We start from the raw sequence: 13,106 nt of genomic DNA on the forward strand, positions 1-13,106 counted from the left end.
TGTCATTTAAGACTTTTCCTCTTGAAACTTATGCGTCCTTGGTATTTCATGCTGGATTCTTAACTCCTGTGACCTGCTCAGAAGCAGCGCGTGGCGATCCGATGCATTCTGTAGCCCGTCTCTCTGGTCTCTTCTAACGCACGCGGCTATTCTGCTTCTTGGCCTCTTGCTCTTCACAGTGACCTGTGTGGTGTCCACTCGAGCCACCGTCCCCTCGTTCGTTCCTGTGAAGGTGGCTGCCTTGTGTTTTTGGGCCAGGGCTGGCTTTACCTGGGTTCCATGACTTTCCTGGCTCTGCAGAGCGCCCTCTTCTGTTGCGCCCGAGGAGTGCGGGGAGCAGAGCTCTGCTCAGCCCCTCTCTGCGGCTTCCTCTCCTGGGCTGCAGCTCTCTGCGCTGCCCGCAGCCGGGATCCGCGCGGCTGGCACGCGTGGGCTGGCACCTGTCGCGGGACCCTCCATGGCTGGTTCTCCTCGTGCCCAGGAGAAGCTGTGCCCACCTCTGGGAACCCGCAGCGACCCCTTGCACTGCCCGCTGTGCGCTGGCGGCCTCTCCACTCTCCGCGTCCAACCTCCTTCTGCGCAGCTTCTAGAGGTCTCTGTGGGTCCCTCTGCGTTCTCTCTCTGCTCCCGCAGGGCCCCTTCGCGTTTCCCTGCCGGTAAGCCAAGGAGGTGAACTGCCTTGGCCTGGCCGCCGACCACGGATCCCCGACCGCTTGTTCATGACTCCTGGAGATGCTGTCACGTTGTTAGGGTGTAAATGTTCTCCCTTGCGCATGTTTTATTTGCTTGTTATCTAGGCTTTTCTGGTTTACTGTGGGGATCTCGATGTCCTGCTGCCACATCTTTGCAAAGCCACTCACCACTAGACGGATTTCCCTTCTGTCCCTCGGTGCGGCATCTCCAGGGCCACTCTGGGCCTGAGGTGAATTCTCACCGAGCTTCCTTCTGTGACTGCAGTGCGGGGATCCCCGCAGCCACACACCTTCCTCAGCATGGTGAGGCAGGGTCCCCAGGGCCCCATCAAAACAGCATCTCCTAATTCCTGGCGCCTGCTTCTGCATTCCACGGGGCACTTCGCAGTCCCAGGTCCTCAGTTTCTCACTGCTTCCCCAGGGCATCCTGTGGCCACCTGTTAGCTGCCCTTGTTAGCAGCCCTGCTCTTCCAGCGGGGAGGGCACTGCTCTTAGCATTGAGCTTCCTGAACCCGCTGCCCGGCCTGAGCAAGCACCAGTCCCATCAATGGGATCCTGCTCAGCCTCATCAATGAGGGTGAGCCCAGGTGCAGTCCAGGTGCAGCCGCTCAGACTGGGCCCTGCTCCCAGTGGCCATTTCCCCAAGTCCACAAAGCTCCCAGTTGGCCAGGTTAGCGGCAACCATTCAGCGCACCCCAGTGCTGTGTGTCACAGGTGGTTTACACTGTAAGACTGTGATGGTTAGGGTCAGTGCTCCCCAAACGCCAGCATGAATAAGTCTTGGTCATCAGCCCATGGCACCACTGGGAGACAGGCTATGGGACCTGGTGGGAGGAAGTGATGTCACCAGGGCGTGGTCTTTGGAGGGGATTATGGGACCCTGCCCATTCCTCTGTTTTTGCCTCCTGGTTGTCATGAGGTGAGCCTCTTGCTCTCCTGCACACACTGCACACTCCTGGCCAGGATTTGCAGCTTGCTGTGGGCCCCCCAAATAACAGGAGCAAGCAACCAGGGACCAAAGCCCCCCAGACTGATAAACCTTTCCTTCCCTAAATCGATTATCTTAGGAATTTTGTCACAATAGCAGAAAAGTAACTCACACAGTGATTTCTATTTCTGTTCATTTATTAGACGGTTGAACACTCTGTTGTGTGGACCGTGGTTAAAATCACTCTATACCTGCTAAACTTAGCTCAAGCATTGACTGTTAGTTAAAAAGAGGCGATTATGTGATAACAAACCTCAGCTAAATTCATCATGGCTGTTAGAGAAACACAGAGTTTATATATTCTCAGTGCACTTGGGATTTTCCAGTATGTTTTCTGGGTCATGCTTGATCTCTTGATTTCTGAATTTTTTCCCTTTTTAAAGGAAAACATATGTTTCTTTCCAGCAATGACCAAAGTTGCTTATAACAAGAGAGATTTAACAAAAGACAGTTAAGTGAAAAAAAATCTAAAACTTTTTAGAAACAAAAAGGTAGAAGGTGTATTATTCACCTAGATTTCTATTTTCAGTAGCATATAAAGAATAAATTGAGCTCAGACTTCTGACGGTGCAAAAAGACAACATATTACTATATCAGCCTAATTAGCTGGTCAAAAAAAACATCTTTATCCAAGGATAATTCCATGAGGTTGTAAACAGTGGGAAGTATATAGAAAGTGGCAGGAAGCCAGGGGATTTGTGTTGAACCCTCTCCTTATTTATCAGCTGTTTGATGTTGAATGACTTTCCCAGCCTTGAGCCCCTCACAAATGCCCTGGAAATCACCCACCATTGTCAGGTAGCACTGGGGGTGCTTGGGATCCCACTCTATAGCTCCAGTCAGAAGTGCAGGCCATGACCTGTGCTTGCAGACAGCATATGGAATTCAGGGAGAGCTTCTGGGGCCGGGCCTTCAACTGAGAGAACTGATAGTGTCATCATGCAAACTGCGCCAGAGTGGAGCTGAAGTACTGGACGACAGTGGGGTCCCTGGGGTCGGGCAGGAGAGCTCTCGAGGTTGGGGAGATAACCCTGTGACAGGTCTGTGTTAGGGGCCCTGAGTGAGAACACAGCAGGGAGCACTGAATTTCCTCCTCCTTTCTCCTCAGTAGGGAAGGAAGAGGGACACAAAAACAATTAAGATATTGAGCCGGGTGTGGTGGCGCATGCCTGTAATCCCAGCACTCACTCGGGAGGCTGAGGCAGTAGGATCACTGCAACTTCAAGACTAGCCTGGGCTACAAAGTGAGTTCAGGGCCAGTCCGGACCGCATAGCGAGACCCTGTCCCAAAAAGATAAAAAAGGAAAAAAAAAAAAAAAAAAAAAAGAAAAGAAAAAGAATTAAATTTTATGTGCAGGTCCCAACTCCTCATGATATGTGGGCTCATTGCTATGCATGTGCCTATAGCCTAATAAAAATTAATATTGAAAAAGTCAGCATTGAGTAAGCTGTTTAACCCACAGTGGACCTCACGGGAGCTTTCCTAGCAAAGGGGAAGCAGGTGTGTGCATCCTGGCGTTGGGTGTTGGCCAGCAACTCTCCCACAGTAAAACCATCTCCTCTGCCCACCCTTCCCAGCACCAGCCCTGCTCATCAGCTGGGTGTTTTAGGGAGCAGCGCCCTGCGACCCGTGTGTAGACAGTGAATGTGTATCTTAATCAATCCTGCTTTTACATCTGTCAGCCCCTTAAGAGGAAAGACAACCGGGAACCCAAATACCATAGATCCTCATTGTGTCCTCCAGCAAACTACAATTAATATTAAACACAGTCACCGCACCGAGAGACGCCTACACAGCGGGCTCTGAAAGGTCCCTGAGTCTTTGAAGTGACCCATTTCTCTCCCAGATCCATGAGCTGCCTGTCAACGGGTTTAATTGGGTATTTATTGAAATTAATGGCAGCTGCCGCTGCCGGCTGTGCTGTGCTGTCCTGCTTCTCCCTTGCATCGCCGCTGTCCCCTCTCTTGCCTCGTCCTGTGGTGCCGATGGGGCACTGGGAGAGGGATGAGGACCTGTGCCCTGGGGTGGAGAAACAGCTCTGGGTGCCAAAGTCCTGCCGGGGCAGGGGCCTGCGTCCTCGTCTCGCCCCCTCCCAGTTGTTCAAAGTCCACTCTCGGCGAGCTCTGGGGCTGAGGACAGGCTGCACAAGCACACGGCCTGGGTTCAAATCGCTGGCATCCATCCGTACCCGTTCTCTGTCATCCTCAACCACACCTTGTGCCTCAGTTTCCCTGATATGTCAAAAGTCATAACAGAGCATAGGCTCAGCCCCTGCCTGGTGCAGAGCCTGGATCCTGCTGCTCGCTCCGTGAGCGCTGGTTCTTCAGGACAGTCAGGCGATGTGACGATATTTCATTCACCATGATTTTAACAACGATGGTACCTTTAAAGCTTCAGTGAAGGTGCCAGCCTTTGCTTAATGTGGCAAATAAAACCTAAAGAAATGCAGTGTTGCTATTAGCAAGGGGCATGTTGGTCACATTTCTGCTAGTGGAACAAAAGCTGCACAGAGAGACCTTCAAGGGGAGAGGATTTCTTTTGGCTCGCAGATTAGGGGTTCTGGTGAGCAGGAAAGGGGGTGGCTGCCTTTCTTGGTTCTTCCTCCCATGCCGCCTCCCACATTTGTCTGCTGCTGTGTTTGGGTGTTGATCTCTGGGTTTCCGAAGATCCTGACAGTGATTGGAAAGGGAGCGGCAATGAAGAGGACTTGGGGGCACAGAGGACCCCGAGCCGTGACAGAGCTCACCGTCTCCATGGTTAACCGCACATGGCTGCCCTGTCCTGCAGCCCTACTCCTGACTTACTCTGTCACCAGTGCTATGCACCGGCCGTGCAGACAGGTGCAGGATGGCAGAGTTCAAGTGGGAAACCCAGGCCTCAGGCATCCCGTGCATCAGAGGAGGAAACCGTGCTAAGCAAGATGCTCATCTCTCCGGAGCCGGCAGCGGCATGGTTGTGCATTGGGGCAGAGCCGGGCTGTCTCGGGCCACACTGTGGCTCCTCTCCTTACACTGGGGCACCCACCACTTCTTCTCTTCTGCACTAGTCACCTTCTACAGAGTGGGATTGTCGTGGTGCCTATTATTTAAACGCTAAAATCGGTCGACACATGAACAGAGCGTGTGTACGTGGGACCCAGGGGCAGGGTTTCACCTTTGGCTGATGTTACGCAAATGTCTACCCCCAGTGCTGCTGTCAGGTGTCTATGGGGAAACCGCAGAGGGAAGATGAGTGGGGGCAGCAGTGAGGGGATCCTGCCCTCCCACTGGGCACGTGGAGGACACTGACAGGGCACCTAGTTGACAGCAGGGATCTGGGCTCCAGCAGGCGTGGGCTGAGGTAGACCTGGACGCTCTCAGCACTGTGCCATGGGGCTGCCCAGGGAAGGTGTGGGGACCCAGAGCCTAAATGGCTCAGGACAGTGCAAGTTTAGACACAGTACAGAGGCTTGAGAGGAAATGGCAAGGGCCAGGCAGGGCCTGGAGCTGGTGCCCAAGGGACCAGCGGCACCAGTAGTTGCTTTGGCTCCTCAGTGCAGCCCCTTCTTTGTGCTTGGGCTCGACTGTCCCAGCTGCCAAGCCTTGGGTCTCTGGTTATTCTACAGCAGACCCTTAGCAGGGCACCTGAGGCAGCCTCCCCTCACTGGTGATGCCCTCTCCCCCTTCTCCAGCTGGTGACCACTCTCCTCAGAATACTCACTGATGGGGCACCGTAGCACCAGTCACCATCGGCCCCCAGGCCAGGCATCTAACCACCCTGTCTGTCCCACATGCGGCCCCTGCTCCACTCAGCCTGCAGCCTGGGCCTCTCCTCAGAGCGCGGTTTTCTCACATCAGCAGGACTTCTGCATTAGAGACCGTCACAAAGTGTCCTGGACTGACTGAGGCTTTCCAGTTTTCAAAGTCATGAGTGCACCAACGCTGCTCCTCAGGCGCTTTTTGCTTGTGGCACTGGGCATTGAACTCAGGGCCTTTGCACTGAGCTACATCCCCAGCACTTTCTTTCTTTTTTTCTTCTTCTTTTTTATTTAAAGAAAAGGAAACAAAAGAATACATGGAGATTAAAAAAAGGTAGAAATAATACAAACTTACAGAAAAACATGGTAAGAAATTGCTGGTTGATAAGTTACACATTATCATCTTATAAATAGCTGCTCATGTTATAGAATTAAAGTATTTAGAACGATATTCATAGAGTGACACTACAAACCCTTCTGCTCTATGATCGAACAAGAGCTCAGTAATATGGTTATCAGTCATACACATTTGTTTTACATCTCAAAGAGGTTAAGATTAAACATATCAAAACAGAACAAAGCAGTTAAAAAACAATTTAAAGAAATACAGATTTCGCAGCAAGCTCACTGGAGATCTTCATTGTCTATCTAACTGTCTCTAGTTTCTTACAAATAGTTGTCCCCATCTTCACCCACCTTATATACTTATTGTATATTACAGAACTAATCAAATCATTGGAGTCTTTTTAGGTCCTCAAGTTCCAAATTAGGGAAGACAATAGTAACTACCATCGCATCTCTCATTCTCTTTGTGATAGCTGTCCCCATCTCTACATATGCTGAAACTGAACTCAAGAAACCAGTCCAATGTCATTCTAATCAGCAAACATTAGTATTGCTAGAATTTCTATCATAATGCTACTAAATTAGCCTCGGGTTTCTTAGCGTCTCTTCCTCAGAGTATCTGTTCATTACATCTTGCATTATATAATCTGTTCCCGTAAATAATTAAAAAGAAAAAAAAAACCCATGTGTGAATTTCTACATATATATCTATCCTCTCTGTATTATAGGGAAAACCAAGTCATAGCAAGACAGCAAAACAATTTCCTAGAAAAACATGCAATGGATAAGACATATAAGACCACAATATAAATGATCTTCCATAGTTACTATGTTTTCTCTTGTTATTTTCAATAGATTTGACCACCACACTGGCTTATTATAGTTAAATATAGTATCACCTATTTTTATAAAAACTTAACTTTGACAGCATTTTAGGATTTGAGAGCTGTTACTATTTAATACCAGTATGGATATCCTTTACATCTTGTCATCCTCAGAGTAGTTGCCTCTACTTTTAGGGTTGATACTAACAAGCATACCAATTTCAAATAAAATCAGCCATGGCCAACCCATAGTCTTATGATTCAGATTCAATTAAGATCAGTCATAGTAAGACAATGTAAGTATTGTAGGATTTCAGTTTAAGTTAATAGGAAAGTAAGGATAGTTACCATGGTGTAACCTGCTATTTTTGGGTCAAGATGTCTGTGCCCTCAAATCTGACATGAGTGGACAGACCAGTATATATTAAATTCAAACTAAATATGTCAATAAGACTACTATGTCTTTTAAATCCTTATACACCATTGACAATGACCTCTGCCTTTTTCTTTTTTTTATAGAGTTTCAGCACTGTCTATACTAAAGACTATAGCTTACCGTCTCTGCCTCATGTCTGCTACTCCACTTTTCTGCTATAATTTGTCCACCTTATTCCCTCATTCCACTGTCTGCCCCATTCACTGAGGCCTCTATGCCACTGTTGCTGGAATCCTGGTATCTCTTCCTCTCTTTCTCTGTAATGTCCTTCAGCACTCTCTGTAGGGTTGTATTGGTGGCCATGAACTCCCACAGTTCCTCCTTATCTTGAAAATATCTTATTTCTCCATTAATTTTGAGAGAGAGTTTTGATGGGTATATGAGCTTCGGTTGCATATCATTTTCTTTCAGGACTTGGAATATTTCTCCCCACTCCCTTCTTGACTTAAGAGTTTGGTTGATAAGTCTGCTGTTATTTTAATAGTTTTCCCGTTGTAGGTAATCTGCATCTTTTCTTTGGCTGCTTTTAATATTCTGTTCTTTTGGTGGATTTCTGGGATCTCAATTATTATATGTCTAGGCGTAGATCTGTTTTGGTTGTAGGTAGCTGGTGTTCTGTATGCCTCTTTTATCTGGATATCACTTCTTTTTGCTATATATGGGAAATTTTGCTTTAATATATCTGTGAATATTCTTTGTATTTCATTTTTGGTTGCTCCTGCTGCCTCACTCACATTCTTTATTCTTAAGTTATGTATCTTTTTGTCATCTTCTAGTTTTTGAATTGCTTCTTTCTGGTTCCTAGTTATTTTTAAGAGGATTTTTCTTTCATGATCATATGCCATAAATCTCTCTTCAAGTTTCAGAAGGCTGTCTTTAGCTTCTGTCAGGATATTTTGCCAGTGTTCAATGGAGTTTTTAGTTTCCTGGTAATCTCTTTGGATCTGTTTCATGCATTCTAAGTTATGTTTAAATTCTTCTTCAGAAGTTTCTCTTTCTTTTCTGATTTCCTCAGTTCTTCCATCTGTGTTCTCTTGGGCGGGGCTTGTCATTTCTTTAATTAATCTCTTTATATCTTGCCTCACTTGGATCAGGAGTACAGCTTTAAATTCTTCTATGAGATCATGAAGGTACTTTTTAATTTTGGCTGATGCTGTGTCGAGCAATGGATGGTTACTGTGCTTGTTCTCTTCAGTGTTTACTTCTCCTGGGCTTATTTTCTCATGTTGGGCAGCTGGAGATTATTTTTAATTTTTATCTTTTGTCATGTTTCTGGTTTCTTTCAGACTGTCCTGGGGTTTTCTGGCCCTCTCCGAATTGCTTAGGGCCTTTCAGAAGTGTGCTGACTTGAGTTTTTGCTGTCCTCCCCAATTTGCTGTTATCTGGGGTAGGCTGGGATGCAGGGGTGGTACAGGCTAGTCTCCAGCCTCTGCGCCAGTCAATCCGTAAATTAGGCTGTACTTTCTGGATGTCACTGAGTTGTGACTATTTTGTATCTGCTTGTTGGGCCCCAAGCAGAGGCTTGGTTTAGCTCCAGTAGCTCCTGCTGGTTCTCTTTGTACCAGACGCAGCTGACTAATGTCGCTATGGCACAGGGTCCTGCCCAAATCCCAGCTGTTCTCTTCCAGACCTCTCTGTGACAGGAGCACCAGAACAGCAGAACTGCCCAAATTCAAGATGTCTCCCACTAGTTCTCTGTATGACGCTGAAGCCAACACATACTCAGGCTCTGCCCAATTTCAAGATGCCTTCCACCAGCCCTCCCTACAAGGGGACTCAGTGATGCCACTGAGCTGTAGGTTCTGCCCAACTGTAAGATGCCTGCCACCAGACTCTGCGTTATTGATGTCCCTGTGGTGGCGGGCACTGCCCAGTTCCAAGACGTTCTCTGGCCAACCCCAGCAGCCGCAGGGTCCCTAGTACTCAGCAGGGTCCATGCCGCCCACCTTTCCCGCGCTCCCAGCACAGCGCGGATTGGTCAGAAATCTGCGCAGTGTGCACTCCTGGTACGGCGCGAAACGGTCAGAAAGCCGCACGGCGTGCACTCCCGGCACAGCGCGGAATGGTCAGAAATGTGCTCAGCATTCGGCTTTGGAGCTCGGGAGCCTTTCACGATCTCCTGCAGTCCTGGCTGCTTCTCGGGATCTCAGGTCTCAGTTTCCAGCAGTCACCAAAAGCCAACACAGCTTTTCCTGTTGGGTCCACAGGTCAAATTGTTGATTTAAAGGCACAGGACTTGCAGCCTCCCGTTTTCAGCCTTCACAGTCTCAGCACAACTTTAAAACCTCCAGCTGCACTGTCTTGGTTAATAAGAATCATTATCCATTTGTCTGGCCCTCTCCATGTTGTCATATTCTAGCTTCTAATATGATTTCTCCAGAGAGACTCTCCGCCCGATCCCCTATCAAGCCGCCATTTTGTCTCCTCCTCTTTCTTCTTCTTCTTCTTCTTCTTCTTCTTCTTCTTCTTCTTCTTCTTCTTCTTCTTCTTCTTCTTCTTCTTCCTCCTCCTCCTCCTCCTCCTCCTCCTCCTCCTCCTTCTCCTCTTCCTCCTCCTCCTCCCCCTCCTCTTCTTTCTCTCTCTCTCTCTCCCCCCACTCTTTGGCTAAGCTGTTCAAGTCAGGTTCCAATCTGATGTCCAGCACACTGGGATTGCAGGCACATGCACACTACCATGCCTGGCTGCTCACAGCTTTAATCAGCAGCGATTCTCAAATACTCCCTAATCTGAATCTCAGTGTAGGAAACCCAGAAGTTTGCATCTTAATAAGTTCTCCGAGGCTGCTCTGTGCAGTGCTGATGGAGGAACCCAGCCCAAAAGAGGAGAGCACATTTGGGGTGCTTCCTGCTCATGAGGGGCCAGTGCAAGGGTGAGGAAGGTGGGGACTGGCTCTGGGGCCACATGCGCAGCCTCTCAGGACTCTGGTGTGTGCAGCATTCCCAGGACACTGGCTGACCCTATTTCCAGTGGCAGCAAAAAGGCAGAAGGTGGCAAAGCTTTGTGCAGAGGCACCGGGCAGCAGTGTACCCAGGACCCTAGACCAGAAAGTGACAGATGCTGACACCAATCCCACTCGTTTTTGGATGCTGAGTACAGCAGGTGACCACTTCAGTGCAAGGCACAGTGACTGTTGTTCTCAAGGTTTTCAAGGGGAACTGTAGAGTCCCCAGGGGCAGCTGGAAGAGGGGATGTGAGACGGGCTGTGATGAGTCCTATGACTCTGACTTCACTTGTTTTAGAGACTGCGGTTCACACACGTCTTGTCACAAATGCTTGTGGTAACAGCCAAAGGAGGCTGCAAACATCGGGTCCAGGATCCCGATCAGCAGCGCAGGGAGAGCCCTTCGGTGGGAGCGCTTCCTGTTTGCACATCTGCCTCTGCTGGTCCCGGACCCTGTCTCCTGATGCCACCACTGGTGCTGCCGCCTGCGAAGGCAAGGAGGTTGGCACAGGACCTTGGTGATGGAGGCTGCTCTTGGTGACAGCCCTTCTGCCCCTGCTTCCCCAGGGACAGACATGTCCTGGCGCTGCCTATCCCCTCAGGGACAGCCAGGCCCTGTCAGCAGCTATTCGCCTTCAAAGCAGCTAGCAGCCAATGGAGTTAGACCTTCATATTCCCACTGGCTCCAAGAGCAGGCAAAGGCTCAGCAGCTGCCCTGGCTTGCGGCCCCTGGATCTTTGCGGGTCTGGGGTGTTACCACCCCCCCACCCCAGCTCAGAGCTGGGACCTCAGCTCCCCCACTCCAGCTCAGTGGGTAGCACTGTGGCCAGAGACTCCAAGAGAAGCGGGCTGCTACCTGCAGAGCCCTCCCACACTGCTGCCTCCAAGATGGAGCCAGTCTCTCGGCAGGGAAAATCGATGCTGCACGGGACACCTTCCAGGGCTGCCAGCATTATTTATTTAAGTGTCAGCTAGAAAGACCAAGACATTTAAGATGTTAAGGGCAGGAAAAAAGCCAAGCTTCAAAGCAATTGAAAACCCACACTTAATAGAAAACAGAAGTTCAAGAGATGTCTTGGAGGATTGGCCATAAAGACACAGTGGCTCTCACAGAGGATGAGGTGGGTTCTGTCTCAGGCAGGGAGTCACCCAGCAGAAGGGCAAAGTCCAGGTAGGCTGCCCGACTCCCACCTGCTGCACCAAAATCTGGCAGGCTAAGCTGCCCCAGCCATCTGTGGGTGGTAACGCACCTCTCTGGACAACAACACCTTGATCTACGATCTTTGCACAGTGAGATTTAGGGCACGTTTGATCTATGGCATTTTCTTTCTTTTTCTTAATTTAATTTCATATTGTGATTCTTGAACCATGTAATTAAATATTTTGAGATTTTCAGTGGCTTCTGTGCCCCAGCCGGTGCCCCAAACACTTCACAATACCTACCCTTAAGTCATCCTCCCAATTACTCCAGGGGGAACTGTTATATTCACATACGCTCAAAGCTGGGTTCTGGGCCAGCAGCTCAGAAATTGTGCACCAAGAGTGGGCGGTACAGCTCCCCAGAAAGCGAGGAAGCGGATGGTCTATGCCAGTCACTCACCAGCACTTTTCTATGCACCCTTTTCTTTGTGTTTGCTAGTCAGAACAAGTTTAAGGATATGCAAATTGCACTCAGATTGAAGAAACTGGCTTCACTTTGCTTCACGCATAATAATTTAGACACTGGAAATTTGGAACTTTTTATTGGCAATTAATCAGACTGTCCCTAGCTGGTATTTGTAGGCTGCTTGTAGGAAGGGTTAGGAACTTGGGGCTTCTGCAGTCCTGGGTCTAAAGTGAAGGGGTCTTAGAAATGCAGAAGCAGCACCTTGGCAGCAGCAGTGCTGGGGAGCAGAGGGCACAGGCTGCAGGGGCTGCTGCCCACAGCTTCAGGACTGAGCTCACAGACCAGGAAGCACAACCAGCAACAGTGTTAACAACAAGGAACAACAATGTTAAAGCAAATCAGCAACGTGTTTAAAAAAAAAAAAAACTGAGCAACAATGTCAAAATAAATCAGTAACATTTAAAAACCCAGCCAGCAACAATGTTAAAGGAGAAAAGAAGGAAAATCCCCAAAGAGCAGAAAGTCAGTAGCAAGTGCTTCTCTTAGGTCTCTGGAGTCCCCAAGGGACGAAGGTTAAACGCTGGCTCCCCAGTGGCACTCCTGGAAGACAGAGGAAACTTTAGGAGCCAGTCTAGTGGGAGGCCTCAGGTAAAGGGGCTGGGGACCCTAGTCTCTCCTTTTCTTCTTGGCATTTGACCATGAGATGACTGGGCCTCCTTCTTGTGTCTGGATGGCCCCCCAAAACATCATGCAGTCATGTGGGGTGAATCTAGAGTTTGCGACTGATTCATGGTCCAATGCAGGTATTAAGGGTGTGAGTGCTACACCTGCCCTAGGCTGGGCGGCCTGTATGTAATATAAGGAACAGAAAGTGCTCTCTCTCTCTCTCTCTCTCTCTCTCTCTCTCTCTCTCTGTCTCTGTCTCTGTCTCTCTCTCCTCTCCTGTTGCTTTTGCTGTTTTCCATCGTCTTGAACTCTTGCCCCTTTGCCATCTGCCACTCTATTTTGGAGCCAACTGATTATGGACTGAAATCTCTACAAACTGTGAGCTAAATAAACCTTTCCTCCCTTAACCTGTGGCCAGAGAATCGTAGCTAAGATGCTTCTCTACCATGAGCTCCCAGCATGATGCACTGTGCTGCCACAGGTCCACAGCAGTGAGGCCAATTGGACATGGTCTTAGACCTCCGAACCCAGAGCCAAAAGAAGTCTTCTCACCTTGTAAGCTGATTCATCCCGGTTATTTATTGCAGTGATGGAAAACAGACTGACACATCTCCAGGGATGCTATCTGGGCCACATTAGTGCTAACCGCCCTTCCCGACACTGGGTAACCCTAACCCTACCCCTCTGTGCTTCTGTTCCTGCCCCGTACACTGGTCCACTCCCACTTCCTCCCTTCACCCACTGGCGTTTCCCCCTGCCATCCTCTGTTGTTCCACCCTGGCTCATGGACAGCTTAAGCCTTTCTCTTGGTTGCTGGTTTGAATCCTGCCTTTTGAAGGGAATAATCACTCCATTTGTGTTTAGAGAGCAC

Source organism: Cavia porcellus, unplaced genomic scaffold (genome assembly GCF_034190915.1).
Source record: "Cavia porcellus strain 051 isolate PalLab524CR breed Dunkin Hartley unplaced genomic scaffold, mCavPor4.1 scaffold_26, whole genome shotgun sequence".
In the NCBI taxonomy this organism is placed as follows: domain Eukaryota; kingdom Metazoa; phylum Chordata; class Mammalia; order Rodentia; family Caviidae; genus Cavia; species Cavia porcellus.